We start from the raw sequence: 18,930 nt of genomic DNA on the forward strand, positions 1-18,930 counted from the left end.
TAAAAAGTTGTGGGCAGGGTTAAAGGAAACATCTGGGAGCCAGGCCTGCAGAGGCAAGGGCAGCAAGTGGTAAACAGGACTAAGAATGAACTGTAGGAGAGGGCCACACGATTGGAGTAATGGCGTTCAGATAAAGAATGCAGCCACTGCTAATAGAATGGCCCTCTGAGAATGCAGGGGAGAGGTCCTGAATAACATCCTGCCCTGTGATCAACATTCTGCCCTGTGATGGCCCTCCTGCACATGCCTCCCATTGGCCAAAAACAGGCAAAGCCAGAGGACAGTTGATGTCGTCCATAAAAGTCAGTCCTGAGTCACAGAACAGGGTGGTGAGTGGATCTGGAAGGACAGAGGAGAAACCAGCAATCACTTCCTATCTTTCCCTACAGCTATCACCTTGGTTCAGGCCTCACCTGTTCTTGCCTGGCCTGTGCTGATGGCCTTCCTGCCTGTCCTCGTGACCCTGTTTCCAAGAAGCTGTATTCATTCAGCACGGGACTGGGGTATATAGACCTCAGTCCAGGAGCCAGATCTGCAGCGTCAAGACCCTTGCCCCAGAGACCTCATCGGTAAAACGCCAGGTGGAGTCGGGGGATGCCCGAAGACCTTCCCGGACCACGATTTACTGATGCTAGACATATTTTAAATATCAGGGAATCGACTTGCGACTTTTAAACGCAAAGGGGCAGGTGGAAATGGATTGAGGCTGCCTCCCTGCCCCCTTCCAGAAAACCATGTCACTCCGGCAGACCGGGTCTCTCGAGGGGCATAGGCTAAAGCCGGAAGGCACTTTCGCGGCGCCTGGGCCCTCCCACCGCGCGAGTAAGGGGCACAAATCCCCGGCGCTCCCCTTTGGTCTTCCACTTGGGCACCTGCCGGTGGGGAGCGAGGGGGAGCAGCGGAGAGCGCAGGCGCAGGGTTCGTGCCTGCGGCGCCGCTCTCCCTGCCCAGCCAGGCGGCCTCAGCCGCCCCTGCCGCGGTTTTCCTGGCGAAGCGCGCGGTGGCCTCAGTGGGCTCAGAGGCTGGACTAGGTGCGCGGCAGCGGGCAGCCCCGGCCGGAGCACCGGGCGCTCCTTCCTCGCCGCGACGCACAGGTAACCGGGCCCCGGCAGCCGGTCGGCAGCAGCGGACTGGGACCTTGACCCTGCCTGCCGGGCCGCCCCACCCGTAAGGAGTGGGAGCGTACCCCGAACCCCACACACTCGCTTTTAGCCGAGGCACCTAAGAGGCCGAGTCCCTCTTTTGGGGTTGGCCGGGCCCTGGGCGAAGCGCCCCGCCCCCCTTACAAGCCTTTGCGGAGGCTCTGCTCGACGCCTGAGCGGCTGCGGGGCCCCCACTGCCCGGCACTGCTCTCTTGGAAAACCTGGACACGGGTTCGGTAGGGTCAGTATCAGCTGTGCGCCCCCGTTTCCTGCCACCGTCGCATGTATGGGTCCTTCCCCAGGCTCTCTGATAAAGGCCAGGAGCTACTGCTTTCCTTTCGCCCAGGCGCCCACCCAAACAAGGGAGAGTCCCTATGGCGCCATGGGATCAATTTCAAATACAAACTTTTAAGAATGCCGGATGGTTTTAGAAATAGGGCCGAGAATGAGTATTTGCCTTTACTCTGTTGTCTGTCTCTGACTCTTGGACGCCAGTCTATATGGGTTGAGATTTTCGCGGAGATTAAACGGTTTGGAGAAATCTTTCCCCAACGAAAGGCGAGGGCAAGGAGGAAGGGCCAGGCCGCGGCCGAATGTAGCGGGTGGAGGCTCAGAGCAAGTGCGCTCAGCCTTTCCCACCTCCGGGGAGGAAAACAGGACCCCCCCGACCCGGCTCTGGGCCGTAGAATTTCTACGCCTCGTGCGCCCGTTTGGCCTCTTTAGAGAGAAGAGGATGGCAGGGAGGCGCGGGCCAGCAGGAAGGGCGAGTGGGAGCGCTGCGCGGACCCGCATCTCCGGCCAGGCTTTTGCCGGGCTTGGCGAGGAGCGCGATGGAAAGCTGGCGTCTCGGTGACGATTGAGGGCCCGGAGATTGTGATGCACTAGGCGGAGAGGGCTGGGGGCGCCTGGGGAAGGGGCGGGCGGTCTCCGCCGACTTTACGGCTCGAAAGGACTCGATTGGGGTTGCCCGTGTCCGTGGTGCTGAAGTGCTTCAAGCTCCTTCATCAGCTTACTTCCCGGGCGGCGGCCTGCCTTGCGGTTCTACTCCGCACCTTTGAGTAGCCGCTCTCCAAGGCAGGTGGCCAGAGTGGCGCCGGCTCCCTGTCTCGACACTGAAACCCTTTGCGGATGGGTTGATGCTGGTTTCCCGCAGATAACGTGAAGGCAAATGTGGCTCGCCCGGGGGTGCAGATAAAGCATATGCATAACAGGTTTGATTTACCTACATGGGAGGACACAGGGTGAGCATAAACATGAACTCTCACGTATGCATATGCATAGCATATGTAGGATGCATGTATGTGTATATGCACACAAACATTACGCACATGTAAATACACTCATTGGTTTTCAGTGCCATCACACACTACAAGTCACACATTTTCCCCAGAGCTTCTTGTGTAATCCATCTTTATTTTTGGACACCTTTAGTGTTTCTGAACTCCGCAGAACCATTAACTTCCATAGTCAACTGTTCCCAAGTCACAGAACCTTGGGAACAGGTGAACTGAAGTGTTTGGTATTTTGCTGAGCAACGAAATATTTACACATATTTTAATTCCAGAACAAAGATAGTCTAGAAAGATGTAAAATTGATATTGGTACAAAAAAGATGTTGCTAAAGGAAGTTTAAACAAAAAGAATTAATGAAAAATTTGATACAGAACAATAGCTAGCTAACGATCTTATGGAAAGTTATAATCTGAAGAAAATATGACTAAGATGTATCATAATGCTGACAATTTCAAATATACTGGTGGGATATGGTTTGTGAACTCTGTAAAGATTACATATATACTTTTCAAAACATTGAATATCTGTGGTTTTTCTCTCATAAAATGTATGCTCACTGTAAGAAATTTAGGTGACAGAGAAATACATAAAACCAGAGAAAACCATTGTAAATAGATTTTTAAAAAATTGAAGCATAGTTGATTTATCATATTGTGTTTGTTTCAGGAGTGCAGCAGAGTGATTCCATTATACATATATGCATTATATTCTTTTTTTCTGATTCTTTTCCATTATAGTTTATTACAAGATATTGAATATAGTTCCCTGTGCTCTTCAGTAAATCCTTGTTATTTATCTATTTTACAGATGGTCGTGTGCATTTCTTACTCCCATACTCCAATTTATCCCCCCCTTCCCCTTTGGTAACCATAAGTTTGTTTTCTAGGTCTGTGTGTGTGTTTCTGTTTTGTAATTAAGTTCATTTGTATTGTTTTTTTAGATTCCACATGTAAATGATATCATATAATATTTGTCTTTGTCTGACTTACTTCACTTAGTATGATAATCTCTAGGTCCATCCATATTGCTACAGATTACATTGTTTCATTCTTTTTTATGGCTGAGTAATATTCCCTTGTATATCTATCTATCTATCTATCTCTATACCTATATCTATATATCTCACATCTTCTTTATCCATTCATTTGTTGATGGACAGTTAGGTTGCTTCAATGTCTTGCCTATTGTAAATAGTACCTGTATGAACACTGGGGTGCATGTATCTTTTTGAATTAGAGCTTTCATTTTTTCTGGATATATGCCCAGGAGTGGGATTGCTGGATCATATGGTAACTTTATTTTTAGTTTTTTATGGAACCTCCATACTTTAACAGGTTTTCTCTTAGATGAACACACATGCATTTTAAATGGACCAATCTTCTGTTGGTTGCATTTTCACTATGTAATTTATCATTAATGTCTTTCAAACCAATGCATATAAAACTAGGTCATCATCATTAAGTGTTGTATAATATTGCACTATTGCACTATGTGGGCAGAACATAATTTAAGCAATCTTATAATAATGAACATTTATTTATTTCCAATTTTTGCTGTTATTAGACAGTTCTTCAAATAATATCTTTGAACAAACATTTGTGCACTTATTTATTTTCTTAGAAAAAAAATCCTAGAAGTGAAATTGATGGTTCAATGTACATTTTATTTTTTGATACATTGATTTATTTATTTGTTCAATTATTTCCTATCTCCTCCCTTGTGTGCTTTATTCTTTACTATGTTCTCAGTATCTACACAGTGTCAGATATATGTGTATTCAAGAAATATTTGTTGGAAGAACACTATTTCTAGATTGTGCTACAGAAAAGATGTACCTATATACCAGCATAAACACTGAATTAGAATGTCAGTATCCCCACACTATCACCAAAATCAGGGTTTTCTTCCAATTGGATAGGCAGTAAAGAGCATCTTTTTATATATTTATTGGTCATACTTATTTTTGTTTTGTGAGTTTCCAGTTCATATCCTTATTTTTCTGTTGGTGTGCTTATATTCTTTTTCTTATTTGTAAAAACTCTTTGCATACTGAAGACTCTGTTACATGTTGCAATTTTTTCTTGAATTTTTATTTTTAAACGTTATGATATTTTCTGCGGTATAGAAAATTTCAGTTTTTATGTAGTCAAATATATCTTTCCCTTTCCCTTTTATAAAAAAAATCATTTTATTTTATTGGCTGCACCATGAGGCTTGCATTATCTTAGTTCCCTGACCAGGGATCAAACCTGTGCCCACTGCAATGGAAACGTGGAGTCCTAACCACTGGACTGCCAGGGAACTCCCAGATTCCCTTAATTTAGTTAGAGTTAAGAGACAGAAGATAGAGTTAGGTTGCAGCATTGTGGCAACCAAAGCTCTGCACCACAACTAATTAGACCCAGAATTAGAGGTCTCTGGTTAAAAGGGTGACTTTCTTCAAAGTGGGCCAGCTATGCCATTCTCCTAGCATTTGTTGAGTCTGGCAATGCCCTAGGGCCTGGGGATTCCAAGAAGAAGATAAGGACACAATCTCTGTTCTTGGAGCAGGAACATTTTATCAGGGGTTTGTGTTACATACACAATTCACATTGATACCTTGTATCAAGGACTGTAACAGAGTCCTGTAGAAATTGTTCTTGAGCCCAGAGGAGGAACAGATTGTTTAGTGAGAGCCTTCTCCAAGTAGTTCGCCTGGAAGTTTGTGGGGACGTGGGTGGGAATTTGCCAGATATTGCTTTGTTGGGTAGCAAGTAGTTGATGGCCTCAAGTTGGACTGGAAGCTGACAGTCTGGATTTGAAGGCTGACTGCCATAGTAAGCTCCCTGTAAGCTTGGGCAACTTACTGAAGCTTGCTGATCTTCACTTAATTTTTTTTCTTTTTAAAGAGGGACTGATATTAGTGCCTGCCTTGTTGGGGTTGTTGTGGGATTAAGTAAAATAATACACATTGAGCCCTTGGTATAAGCCTGGTGCATAGTAGTCTAGTCTATTTATTTTCTTGCCTTTCTATAAAGTTGCATGTAAATCACTCTGGACAAGTGATTATTGATCCCATTGTCAGAGCTCTTAAGGGTAAAACTATGAACTCTTTGTGTCTTCTGAATCTGTGAATAATTCTCCTAATCTGGAAATTTCTCTTAATGCTGCTTAAATCCCGAGCTGCTGCTTTTTACTGGCTCTCATGCTATCCCAAACCACAGTAGGTCTAGTCTGAAATTGTCATGACTTTTGCTTTGTTCCCTAGTACTCTGATGTTAAAGCAAATACATATGTAATTGTGTAACTTCCTTTAACATGCATAGCACTTGTTGTATCTGTTTTGTGGTACTTGTTAGCATATTTCTTTTCTCCAAAATGAACATGTAAGTTCTTTAAGAGAAAGCGTATGTTTTCTCGATTTCTTTCAAAGTTATCTTTTATTACCATTGTCTGTGTTTTAAAAAATTTAAAAATTAATTAATTATTTTTGGCTGCATTGGGTCTTCATTGCTGCACATGGGCTTTCTCTAGTTGCAGTGAACGGGGGCTACTTTTCACTGCAGTGTGCGGGCTTCTCATTGTGGTGGCTTCTCTTGTTGTGGAGCACGGGCTTCAGTAGTTGTGGCATGTGGGCTCAATAGTTGTGGCTCACGGTCTCTAGAGCGCAGGCTCAGTAGTTGTGGCGCAAGGGCTTAGCTGCTCCGTGGCATGTGGGATCTTCCCGGACCAGGGCTGGAACCCGTGTCCCCTGCATTGGCAGGCGGATTCTTAACCACTGCACCACCTGTTTTCTTAATTTTATCTCTCATACTATCTTAGCACAGTGCCTTCCACATCATAGGCACCTAGTAAATATTGACCAAATGAAGGAATAAACATAAATGCATGAGGCTGCCAGAATAGCTGGTGTGATCTCAGGCTGCCCTCATAGAAACAGGATCTCCTGACTAGGAGAGATCATAGAAACTGGTATACGTTCAGAGAAGACTGGTTAAGGTGGTAAGATGAAAACCACGATTATACGTGGAATAATTGAGAAAGAGAAGATTTTCAGTTTGGAGAAGAGAAAACTCATGATAGGAGACCTGGGATGGGGAGGGTAGGAAATAGTAGCTCCTGATACTGAAATGTCATGTGGAAGAGGGAATTAATTAGTGATCCCAGAGCAAATATGTCGGAACAGACTCTGGAGATTACATATAGAGAGATTTTTGACTCAATGTTAAAAAAGAATTTTCTAACACTCAGAATGACTCCCAGGTGGCTGCCTGGAGAAGGAATAAGTTTTCTGCGACTGTAAGTTCACATGGAAACTGTACTATTTGTTGGGGTTGCTGTAGATGCTAGAGTTACTTTCAAAGAGATTGGAGTAGAGGCACTCCACAGCCTTTTTCAACTTTCATGGTCTTTAATTCTGTGCATATTATTATAATATTGTGTATAGTTACCCTACAGTAAATATATACATGTTAATGTATATACTGTACTTGGATAAAGAAATATATATATATGTATGTACTTATCATATAATCTCATTATTATCACATTGCCTAAATTAATGAAGGATGAAAATTTTGAAATCTTGATTATTTAAAACATACTACTAACATCCTTTTTTCTTGAGGACAAAAGTTTATAAAATATTGTTCTACATGAACACTGTGTGCTTAAACTACGGTAAACAAGTTTAATAATGTTGTTAGCATCTCAAATGTAAATAAATATTTTTTTCAACTTCTAAATTGAATCTAAAAAGAGAAAACAAATAAGTGAACCAGAGTCAACTTGTCCTGATTCAGATGAGTTGTGATGTAAAGTTCAGGACTTCATTACCACTATCACCATCATCGCTAACATTTATTTAGCATTTACTATATACCTAGCTCTGCTTTAAGCACCTCACACATACTAACTTGTGTACTTCTCCCAAAAAAATCTAGGTAGATTCTGTTATCCCCAGTATATTTTTTCATATTTTATTTAGAAATAATTTCAAACTTACAGAAAACTTGCATGCATAGTCCAATGAACCCTTGGGGTGAAGGGTAATTCTCATATATACTTCATCCCAAGTTCTCCAATTATAAACATTTTACAATGCTTGCTTTGTCATTCATTCATATACTTTCTCTTTTTTTCTGAACCAGTTGATAATAAGCTGCAGATGTGATGCCTAATTAGCCCTAAGTAGGAAGACTACACTTAAGTAGTCTTCCTTAAAGACAAGACACCCTCCTGCATAACCACAGAATTATCACCAAAATGAGGAACTTAAGATTGATATAATTCTGCCATTGAATCCACAGACCTCATTCAATATATGCCATTTCCCCCAATAATTTCCTCTTTGGAAAAATGTTTTTTATTTCTCGTCTAGAGTTAAATCCAGGGTTATGAATTGCATTTAGTTGTCCTGTCCCTTTAATCTTTAATTTGTGACAGTTCCTCATTTCTTCCTTGTCTTTAGTGACCTTGACATTTTTGAAAGTTCAGGCCATTAATTTTGTAGAATGTTCCTCATTTAGGTTTGTCTGATGCACGTTACACATTTTTGGCATAGTTATACATTTTTGTCAGGAAAATGATAGAAGCAATACTGTGTTTTTTTCAGTGGATCTTATTAAGGGCTACAATATTGATTTGTCTTTTTGCCGCTGATGTTAACTTTGATGACTTGGTTAAGGTGATAACTTCTCCACTGTAAAGTTGTTATTTTTCCCTTTGTAATTATAAGCATTTTGTGGGGAGACACTTTGAGGCTATGTAAACATCCTATTCTTCAACAAACTTTCGGCCACTTATTTTATGATGGTTCTTGCTCAAATAAATTATTACTATGATGATTGCCAAATGGCAATTTTTCCAATTCCAACATTCATTTGACCTTTACTAGTTGGTATTCTGTTGTAAGGGAGAGTTTTCTCTTATTTATTTATTTGTTTGTTTATTCATTTATTTACATTAGTTTGGAATTGTGGATTTCTATTCTATTAGGTGGATTATAACCCATTACTGTGATTAACGATTATTGACTTTGATGCTGAAATTGTTACAGATTTGGCCATTCGAATCCCATTCAAGCTGCTTCTTGTGTTGTTTTGACATCTCCATTATCAGAGTACTTTCTAGTATAAGATGTTCCAGGCTCATCTGGTACTTTTCCTGCCCCAAAGATTTCAGTCATTTCAAAAGCTATTTTTCCAAAGAGCCCAGCTTCCTTTTAGTAGAGAATGCAAGATCTGGGTGCTAGGTGTGGTCATTGCTACTGGAGTATTGTTACTTTAGGGCCATCTTAGCAGACAGAACCGGGAAACTCTTAAGCACATCTATATTTATTTCTATATCTATTCATCTATTTATATTAAAATGTGTTCACTCTAATATCTTCAACTGCACTCCAACACCACAGTGCTCATTCTAGTCTTCACCCTTTTTCTGTTTGTATCTTCCTTCTCTGATGGTAAGAAACCTGGTTCCCATTATCTTCAGGGTATTTAACTATTTCCTCATTCTCCCTTTATATAACCAATATCCTGACCTCGTGGGCCATCCCCTTGGCCCCAATTCCTCCTCAGACCCAGTCTTGCTGCCTCCACCAGCCTCCTCACAGCCTTAAGTTACACAGCTAGAAAGTGGTGGAGCTGGGGGGAAAAATGCAAAGTTGCTAATTACTTGACTGAGAGCCCTTTATTGGGACTTCAAGCCCAAGGGTATCTATTGTGAAACTGCTCCTGTGAAGATGCTCAAGGAAAGGGGGCCCTTGGGCTAATGGGATGAAGATTTAACCAGGCAGAGTGGCAGCCCTGAGGACTGTGCCTTCCATGAGAAACTTGGAGAATGAAGGATGGAAGCTGCCAAATGATGCTACCTGCCAAGAACGACAGTGAGGGGATTCTCCAAAATTGGTGCAGTTCAGTGATCAGTCAGCCAGCACCTCCATTGCAACAAATCTCCACTATGTTGGTACTATATCAAGAGCACATTCCGTTAGGACAGAAACATATCACTGTGCTATTATTTTTAAAGAGGAAATATTGCTTTTATTAGCAGCTCCTTAAATTGAAATTCTAGGAGATGGATGATGGTGTCTGCTATTTTAGTGCTGACTCCATTTCCTGGTCCAGAAGATCAGAAATCTGCTCATGTTTTAGAAAACAGCATGAGGTCCATCTGTTCAGGTCAGATTTTTCCACATTAACACAGAGATTTATAGAGTGGTAACTTATGTAAGAAAACCCAATGATGATTATATTCTTTGCTGCCATTTAGAATCCATACTATTTTTTTTGTTAGTCCTGAAAATATAGTAATGCACGCACACGTGCGCAATAAATTAATTCTTTCAAACACTATGTATAATAAAGGCATCCTCCTTAGTTTATGTAGTATTTCACCTCTATTTTGGTTTGGGTTCTAGACACCATCCATCCAGTTTCTCTCTGTAATATGGTCTGTTTATCCACAATTTTCTTTGCAACAGAAGGCACAGAAATGTAAGAGCTACATTTGGCTTCCTGGGTGACTTTTTGTCTAACTGAAATACCGAGTAATGACTTTTTTTCCTCTAATGAAAATAGCTTGATTTTTTCCTGGATTTTAAAGTAAATGCATGCTTATGTGGAAAATTAAACTAAAAAGTAAAAAGAAGAAAGGGCTGAATAATTGAAATTTCACCATCTATAAGTATAGATATAAATTGTTTTATATAAAGACATACCATGAATATTCTTTTATACCCTTCTTTTTCTTAGCAATGTGACACGAAGGTTTTTTAATGTCAATATATATACATATATAGTATCTTTTTTGATGACTGCATAATATTGCATTGATGTTTTTATTTAACAGGTCCCTCATTAAAGGACAATTAGGTTATTTCCAGTTTTTCATTGTGTAAATAAAACCATGATGAGTATCATTGCTTGCCATCTTTATGTACTTTACTAGTGATCTCCTTAGGATATATTCCTGGAAATGGCATTGCTGGGTCAAAGAGTTCACACATTTTAAATTTTGGTACATGTTGCTGATAAAATTAACTCTTGATGGGATGGATTATACTGTGCTTTTCCTTCATATACAATGTCCCTGCCAGTGATGGGACTTTATAAAGTCTCTTTTCAGCTTTGCAGTAGCATTACATATTTGTGTGTATTCTCTAAATGGCATTAAAGGAGTGGAACAACTTTAATAAATCTAGGTATGCCACTTACGCAACCAGATGTTGTCAAGTTTTGTTCAAAATCTGACTTATGGTTTGGTCTGAAACAAGATGCCATCTGTTCACCATTTTTCAATTTCTTTACGTTATTTGAGTTTAATAAAATTTGAGATGTGAGTGGTGTCTACAGTGTGAAGAATCAGTTATGATTAAATGAAACCAAATGTGTAAAATTTTGAAGTGATTCATTTGGCATTTTCATAAATCTTGGCCTCGAGAAAATTCGGGCTTGGCTTTTTCATGGATAAACAGCAGCAAGAACAGGGCAAATGTGAGCAGGTGGTATATGTAGTATTTGAGGGATTTGAGAGTAGGCTGTTGATCCTGGGTGTTCCTTTTTTGTTCAGGGACTGGTGTAAGACCTGGGGGGTTGGCAGCCTTCTTTGAACTCAGCTGGGCTATTTGATCCTCTCTAGTGAGAATTAGGTAAAGAATAAACAACCAATAAGTACAACTTTAACAAGATATCAGAACAGCGCTGTAATCTGTTTTATATTTAATTAGCATCTAACCTAATTGGTGATTTAACCACTTAGATACATACAAAAAAGATCATGGAAACAGAAAAGGATCATTTTATTCCTTCCCCTCCCCCTTCTAGCGATGACTTCCTGCCACTTTTGACAGATTCACCCAGCACAGCTGAATTTAAAGATGCTGATTCACTGTAAACTAATTCTGCTTTAAAAAAAAAAAGACAGTAGGAAAGTAAGTGGTAGATGATAAATATATGTTCAATGAGACTGGCATATTTTATGCAAATTGATAAGTCCACTGCTTCAGAGATGAGAAAGGCTCTTTCCTGGAAGGGGAAGTGTCGATTATAAACGGTGAAAGACTCTTGCATTTCAGCAAGTTCTTAGCTGCCAGCCAACACATTCATCACAGTGTGCCAGAATGGATTTTAAAACGGTACAACATAAATTGCTCTTTTCCAAATCAGGCATCATCACCTTCACACAAGCCAAGTCAACCTACTTCTCTGAAAACTGCCACATAAGGCTTTTTTTCAATCTCAGTTAACCTTTTCCTTTCCTGGTATGCACGGTTCATTAGAGTCTACTAAAGTCATTAGCCACAATTGAGTACAGAGGAGACAGCCTTCTCCAATTTTGCCTACACAGCAACTAACATGCCCAGAACTTCCAAGGTGATGGTAACATAGAATATTTAGGCCAGCTCTAAGCAGAATGATAACTCTCACCCCTACCCCCCTTTCCCACGTTATGCTCCTACAAATGTAATGATTTCTTTTTTCTCATTCTTTGTCCTTCCCAGAGCCAGCTGTTGACTCCTAGCAGCTCCTACACAGCTGGGAGTCCCTGGCTGTCCCTTTCCTAACCTCCTGCCCTAGAACTGTCAGCTGAGTCTCCAGCTCAAACTTGTGCTAGGCCTCCTGTTTGGTGCATCTCTCCACTACTACTTCCTGCCTCTCCCCGACCCCATACGCATCCCGTCTGATCTCTCTCCTTACCTCACCTCATCTCCAAGTCCTTTAGCTGTAATTCTTTCCTCTCCTATAACCCAGACTGACACAGCCCAGCAACGTCCTGAGGCCTTGCTCTCATTCTCCCATAGCCCAGCATAGCACAATCCTTCTTAGCTCACTTAGACCACATTCTACCTTGTTCCTCCCGGCCTGGCCTACTCTGGAATCCGGTATCCATTGCCCTTCTTAGTTCAGCGAAGCAGCCTTCATCCCCAGCTCACCCAGCCACGACCCCAACTTCAGCGTATCTCAGCTCCATCTAAGGAGCCTTGACCCACATCCACTTGGGCAGCTTCTGCTATTCAGCCCAGAATAAGGATTCTTTCTCACCTAAGTATCCCTCCTCTAAGCGAGGTTAGCTAGCATGCTGAGGAGTTTATCATTCAGCCTAGTGTGCCCCGAACCTCTTCTCACCTGGAGTGAGCGAGCTGTCATACCGTTCTGGTGCTGTTGTGCATCTGTTAGCACAGGGAGTGATCCTCACACAGGATGTCACCACGGACCTGTCACCAGCAAAATACAGCAATGATGATGGATTTAGACTGGTTCATCCACATTCCTCCCCTGTTTCTTCTAAGTAAGAAGGTGAATTTGAGAGACGGTTGGCAGCGTCAGGAGATGCAGTCATTGACTATGGAAACAAAAGCTAGCTGTTGCTACAGTAATACAAAAGTGAGCCCTAGTGAAGAGCTGGACTATCAGGGTCAGAGCACCAAAATCAGATTCCACAATGCAAGAAGCTAGCTATCCCTCAGACTCCCAGAGTAAATTATTTTTTCTCAAGAGCAAGAAGCGCATGGATAGAGTGAAGGATTACATATCCTACAAATTTTTAGGCCAAATGTCAGTTTACTACTGGCCAACAATGTGAATATAAAGATCAAAATTCATCCCCAAGGACACCCAATGTAACATTTTTGGGATAAATACCTAAGAGTAGCTACCATCAGTTATAATCACAAATTATGTGTGAAAAAATCCAGTTTATAACCAATTTAAAGTCCAGTCTAAGATTGTATCATTTTTACTCTGAAAAATCTAAAATGTGGAAAGTAATCACTTCTGGCTAGTGTAAATGAAAATACTAAGTAATTAAGCAATCATTTAAACACAGGATTAATAAAATATAATATTTCTGTCAAATATTCAGATGACTACTTTGGAGTATTTTGAAGTAAAGACATTGTCCTTATTTCATGAAGTAACTTCTAATATATTAACATTCATTGCTCTTAAGTGAATTCAAAGTATAACTTATTTTAGCCACCGAAACATTTTGAAAATAGAAAAAAAAAAAAAAAGGTAAAACCAAGACTTGTTTTGGTCTTTTAAATTCCAAATGCTCAATGCCAGCCTTTCCGTGAATACCCCTACTCCCTCTGTTCACTCAGTCTGATTTCATTGCCGTTTCCTTATTTCTTTCTTGGTGGGTGGTTAAGGATCTCTTTCACAAGACAAGGAGGCATGAGGAATGGGGTTGAAGGGCTTTCCTATTTTTGGATTGAAAATTCTTCAATAATGTAGCTCAGATGAAAGTTGTCTCAATCCAAGAAGTTTGCAGGGATGCTGACCCCTCTCCCAGATATATCTTGGCTGGGCTGCTGTGACAATCCTGGGCCAGCATAGAGTCCAGTGGCAGGCCAAACCAGGAGAAGGCTTCCTCAGGGTTCTGGAACCAATATCTCTAGCACAGAGACTCAGAATTGCAGCCAAGCAGCAAAGATAACAGTGTGAGGACAATCTCAAAGGTGAAACCAGGACAGAAATGGGAGAATGAACAGCAGAACTTGTGATAACTGATAGCAGGATGGGACAGGGTTCAAGGAGCAGTTGTAGAATGCAGTTCAGGACTGAGGCTTTAGTTTTGTTCAACATTTGTTAAGTGTGCTCTGTGTGCTCAGAATACAAATATGGATGAGAACTCTCTTGCCTTCGTGGAACTCACAGACCACAAAGGAGATTGTGACTTGGCAAACTCCCTTTAGGTAGTGCCTAGATCTGTTGAGAGAGTAGGCATGGCAGATTTAAGGAGCTACCCCGGGCTGTTGCAAAACCCAGAAAACTTGGGATGTGCTGAAAAGTCCTGCCCAGCATGGATGTGGGAGGGGATGGAGTCATACTGTGATGGCTCCTGACTTCTCTGTGGCTCTGAGTCTTCTCAGAAATAGCACTTTAAAAAAATCAGAGGTCTGAGTGACTTTTAATACTTGTCCCTTGGCTTGGTTTTCTAGCTGGGCCTAGATGAAGATTTGAGTAGACAGAATGTATAAGGAAGTTATAATAAACTTGCCTTGATAGTTGCATTTCCAGAGAACTATCTAAGTAATCACATAAAACTTAAAAGGTTTCTAGTAGAAGATGGCTTGAAGGAATTATTTGGATTCTGTCTTAATTAGCAGTCCTAAGTTATTTACAATTGACATGTATTTCTTCAGTATGAGCTCAAAGTGCTGTCTACCCAACTTTATGAAAATCTTATGTTATTATTACTCCAGACTACCAACCAATCCTGGTTGATTCTTTCAAAAATCTATTCTAACTTTCTTGATAAATTTTAGGCTATTTTTCTGAAACAATAACCACATGAGGAACAAAATGTAAGCAAATTGTCTACTATGAATTTCTGTTGTTCACCACCCTGTCCCATCAAGAAAAGAATTAATAGCAATTTAAGACTATTGGAAGGGATCACCAGCATTATCTTCAGTCTTTGGTTCATTAGACTGGCATTATGTGTGAATGAATACTCTTCCATAAATTTCAAAATATTAATGCTTTATTGGCATCTGTATTAAAATAATATTGTTAAAAGCAGAATAAGCAGGAGAGGTTCCTTGACTGGTGGGATTCAATTTTACATATCACATGGTGTAATACACAGTGCATCTGTGTATCTGGCAAGGTTTAGTTACAGATAACAAAAATCACTCTGGCTCTTTCAATCAGGAAGAGATATAATACAAGGAATCAGAAGTCTCTCAAATCATTGGAAGGGCTGGAGGAGCAGATTTTAATCTGTGCCTCCAGGCACATTTCCTAGAGGGCATTGTTTCATCCTTTAAAAAAGTTCCAAATTTAGCAATTTATAAACTATAAGTAAGCCTTCTTGCTATAGAAACAGATCAGGGAGGAAAATAAGCATTTCTTCTATACTAGTAACAAAATCTTCACAGTACTTGACTAACATGAAGGAAGCAAGCTAGTAGTTATTGAGCACCTGCTATGTGCCAGGTATTGTTCTAGATGCTTTTGATCCATCTTTTCATTAAGTCCTTAGTAATAACCTTTCCAAGGTAGTAATATCAGCCCATCTTACAAATGAAGAAACTGATGTTTAGAAAGGTTACATGATACATGCACAGGCAGAAAGTGATAGAGGTAGAATTCAAGCTCAAATCTGCTGCGTCAAGAATTGGTTAGACCTGTTGTCCAGCATTGGTTATTTGTATATATATATAAATTTATTTATTTATTTTATTTTTGTCTGTGTTGGGTCTTCATTGCTGTGCATGGGCTTTCGCTAGTCACGGCAAGTGGGGGCTACTCTTCATTGCAGTGTGCGGGCTTCTCTTGTTGTGGAGCATGGGCTCTAGGTACATGGGATTCAGTAGTTGTGGCACATGGGCTCAGTAGTTGTGGCTCGCGGGCTCTAGAGTGCAGGCTCAGTAGTTGTGGCACGTGGGCTTAGTTATCCTGCGGCATGTGGGATCTTCCCAGACCAGGGATTGAACCCACGTCCCCTGCATTGGCAGGTGGATTCTTAATCACTGCGCCACCAGGGAAGTCCCCCAGCATTGGTTATTAATCCAAAGTCCTATCTGGTGGTATCCAACCAAAGTTCTGATTCAGTATTTAATGACTACATCCAACAGGGCAGTTTACTCAGCTCTTGAGAGGTGTTTTATAATTCACTTTATTTCTAGATGATCCATGAGAATGTGGTTCTTAAAAGCAGATGTCTCAAATAGTATCACAGGGGTAAGCAGACAGCTTATGTCAGGCTAAAATAATCTTGTCCATGTCACTTGACCCAGAACTTTGTAGTCTCATTCAACACTTTTCTAGATCTTAAGAAGATCAACAATTCTTTTCTGGGGAAAATCATGGTTTACATGCAGGCAGTTCTTTTCCACACCAGTACTAAGTGTTTGGATCTTTTCTCTAAGAATACAAATCTGATCTTTAGACATTCACAAAATGTTGGTGTCTGAGTTTTCTGTTTGCTGCTGTAACAAATTACCACAAACTTGGTGGCTTAAAACAACATGAATTTATTATCTTGCAGTTCTGTAAGTCAGAGGTCCAGTTTGGGGTATCAGCGGGCTAAAACCAAGGTGTTGGCAGGGTGTATTCCTTTCTGGACATTCTAGGGAAGGATCCACTTCCTAGCCTTTTCCAGCTTCTAGAGGCTGCCCACATCCCTCGACTCATGATTCCCTTCTATCTTCAATGCCAGCAACAGCAGGCTGAGTCCTCACATTGCATCACTCTGACTTTGCTTCTGTTGTCACATCTTCTCTGTCTCTGTTTTCCACTTTTAAGGGTCCTTGTGATTACATTGGGCCCAACCAGATAATCCAGGATGGTCTCCCTATTTTAAGGTCAGTTGATTAACAGCCTTAACTCCATCTGCAATCTTAATTCCCCTTTGTCATATAAGGTAATGTTCTGGGAATTAGGATGTGGACATCTTGGTGGGGCTTGGGGGGCATTATTCTGCCTACCATGGATGGTTACTTTGCAGAGTAGTATGGAAGAAAGGGCTTGGGAAGGCAGACCTGGACCTGAATCTTGTCTCTACCATTAATTAGTTATGTCACCCACTAACTGGCAAGTTACCCAATCTCTCAGAACCTATTTCCTCATATCTAAAATGGAGATTATAATACCTACTTCATAGAGTTGTTTTGACCTTTAAATGATAAAATAAAGTTCTTAATATATGCCTGTCACAGAATAGAGGCTAAATAATCATAGCTATCCTTATAATTAGAGAATCTAGAGCCATATTCAGGACGAAACAATCCAAAAGAGTACTTCCCAGGTACTTCGAGGCATCTGTGCTTGATATTTCCTGTGGTTTCATTTTTCCTTTAACTCTAGTTGAATGGTTGCCTCAAATCCTTTCAAAACCAAATAGTGTATTGATCCTAAATAAACACAAGAAATGAATGAAGACACACTTTATCTTACTATTGGTCTCAGCTAGTTTCTCTCTGTAGATGACGTCTGAACAGAGAGCAAAGAGGAAACATGAATCCTCTTGACTTATCTCTTATTTATTCTTTCACAATCTTCCCCTGGCCATCAAAAACTGTTTTCTCATTTACATTCAGGGAAAATGTCAACATTGTTATGTGTACCTTTTCACATATGTGACTTTTCCTGTGATGGTTATGGATCTACCCCTGTGTAAAGGATTGGTGGCAGCTGGTCATCCCATTTACCTTTCAACTCTCAGAAAGCTGAAGTTAATGATTGACCTGTTGTGTTCAGAACCCAGTATTGGATCCATATTAACTAGCCATTAAAAATGATGTTGTAGAATATTTAATGACATGGAAAAATGTGTACAATGCATTGATAAGTAAAGGGGAAGTTATAAAATAGGATATAGCGTTTGATACCATTTTGGGGGAAAACAATGTTCACAAGTAGAAAAAGACCTGGAAGGGTCAGTAGTTATCTCTGTGTGGTAGGATTATGAGTTGTTATTTTCTTTGCTTTCTCATGTTTCTCAATTTTCTACAATAAACATATATTGCTTTTGTAATAGGAATAAACAAAATGTGTTTTTTTCTAAAGGGCTGATGGTGGTAAATAGCTTCTCAGTGAAAATTGTCCTGAGCAAGCCCAGGGAACCCTGATGAGGAACTGCTGTGGTCTTGTTGGTGGGACTCACTTGACTGGGCCAAGCTATGAGACATGCTCTGGGAAGCAGGGAAATAGCAACTGAAGTTCAGCCTAGTGATGCTGAAAGACATGTATCACCACACCCTTCTTAACTGGTTGATAATAGTTTAATTAAGAAAAGTAGATAAACTTTATTTAAAGAACAGCTCCAGTTATGCCTGAGGAATTTAATATTAAAGGAAATATGGGAGACTTAGCAGCATAAATATAGCCAGAGGCAGAGAAGCTAAATACACACATTCTCTTAATAGCCAAACTGCTCACCCTAATGTTTTATTATTCTTGAAATGTTATTAAGGACTTTAAGGTATTTTAATGGATAAGGCTCCCTATTTGGGTTACTAGCTATTTAAATCCATTTATTTATATTACTTATATTTTGTTCTTAACAAAATTTGCTTCATTAAGAAATAGTCCATTCATTCAACAAACATTTATTAAGCACCTATCTCATGCCAAGCATTGATCTAGATGCTGCAAATATAAAAATTAATAATATCTAATTTTAATACCTGTGGGGTTTAAACCCTCACAGATCTAGCATAAGAGAAAGACAAAAACACAGTTGTAGTTCAATGCATTCAATAAATTCTATGATTGAAGCACTGAGGTGGGCATCTAACTCAGACTGGGGTGGGAAATGGGCCTAGGGAAGTTTTCCAGAGATGGTAACATTTAATCTGGGCCTTGAAAAATCAGCAGTAATTTACCAGGTGAAAAAGCAGGAAAAGAGTATTCCATAAAGAAGGAACAGCATATGTAAAAGCCCAGAGCCATGAAAGAGCATGACATAGAGAATTTCCTGCAGTTTGGAATAGCCAGAACTTTTGTGCTTATGGAGGACAAGCGAAGGATGAAGCTGTGATAGTTAATTTTATGTGTCAACTTGG

At 40.5% G+C, this 18,930-nt stretch overlaps 1 protein-coding gene across 1 annotated transcript in view; it reads left to right on the plus strand.

Moving 5' to 3' along the window:
* Positions 1-1,089: 1,089 nt before the first annotated feature.
* Positions 1,090-18,930, plus strand: part of SLC35G2 (solute carrier family 35 member G2) — a gene marked incomplete at its 3' end in the record, with an annotated part of 31,148 nt that continues 13,307 nt past the window's right edge. The window contains exon 1 of the mRNA XM_082625097.1: positions 1,090-1,167. The remainder of the gene's footprint in view (positions 1,168-18,930) is intronic.

Source organism: Mesoplodon mirus (assembly GCF_964341445.2).
Source record: "Mesoplodon mirus genome assembly, chromosome: 6".
In the NCBI taxonomy this organism is placed as follows: domain Eukaryota; kingdom Metazoa; phylum Chordata; class Mammalia; order Artiodactyla; family Ziphiidae; genus Mesoplodon; species Mesoplodon mirus.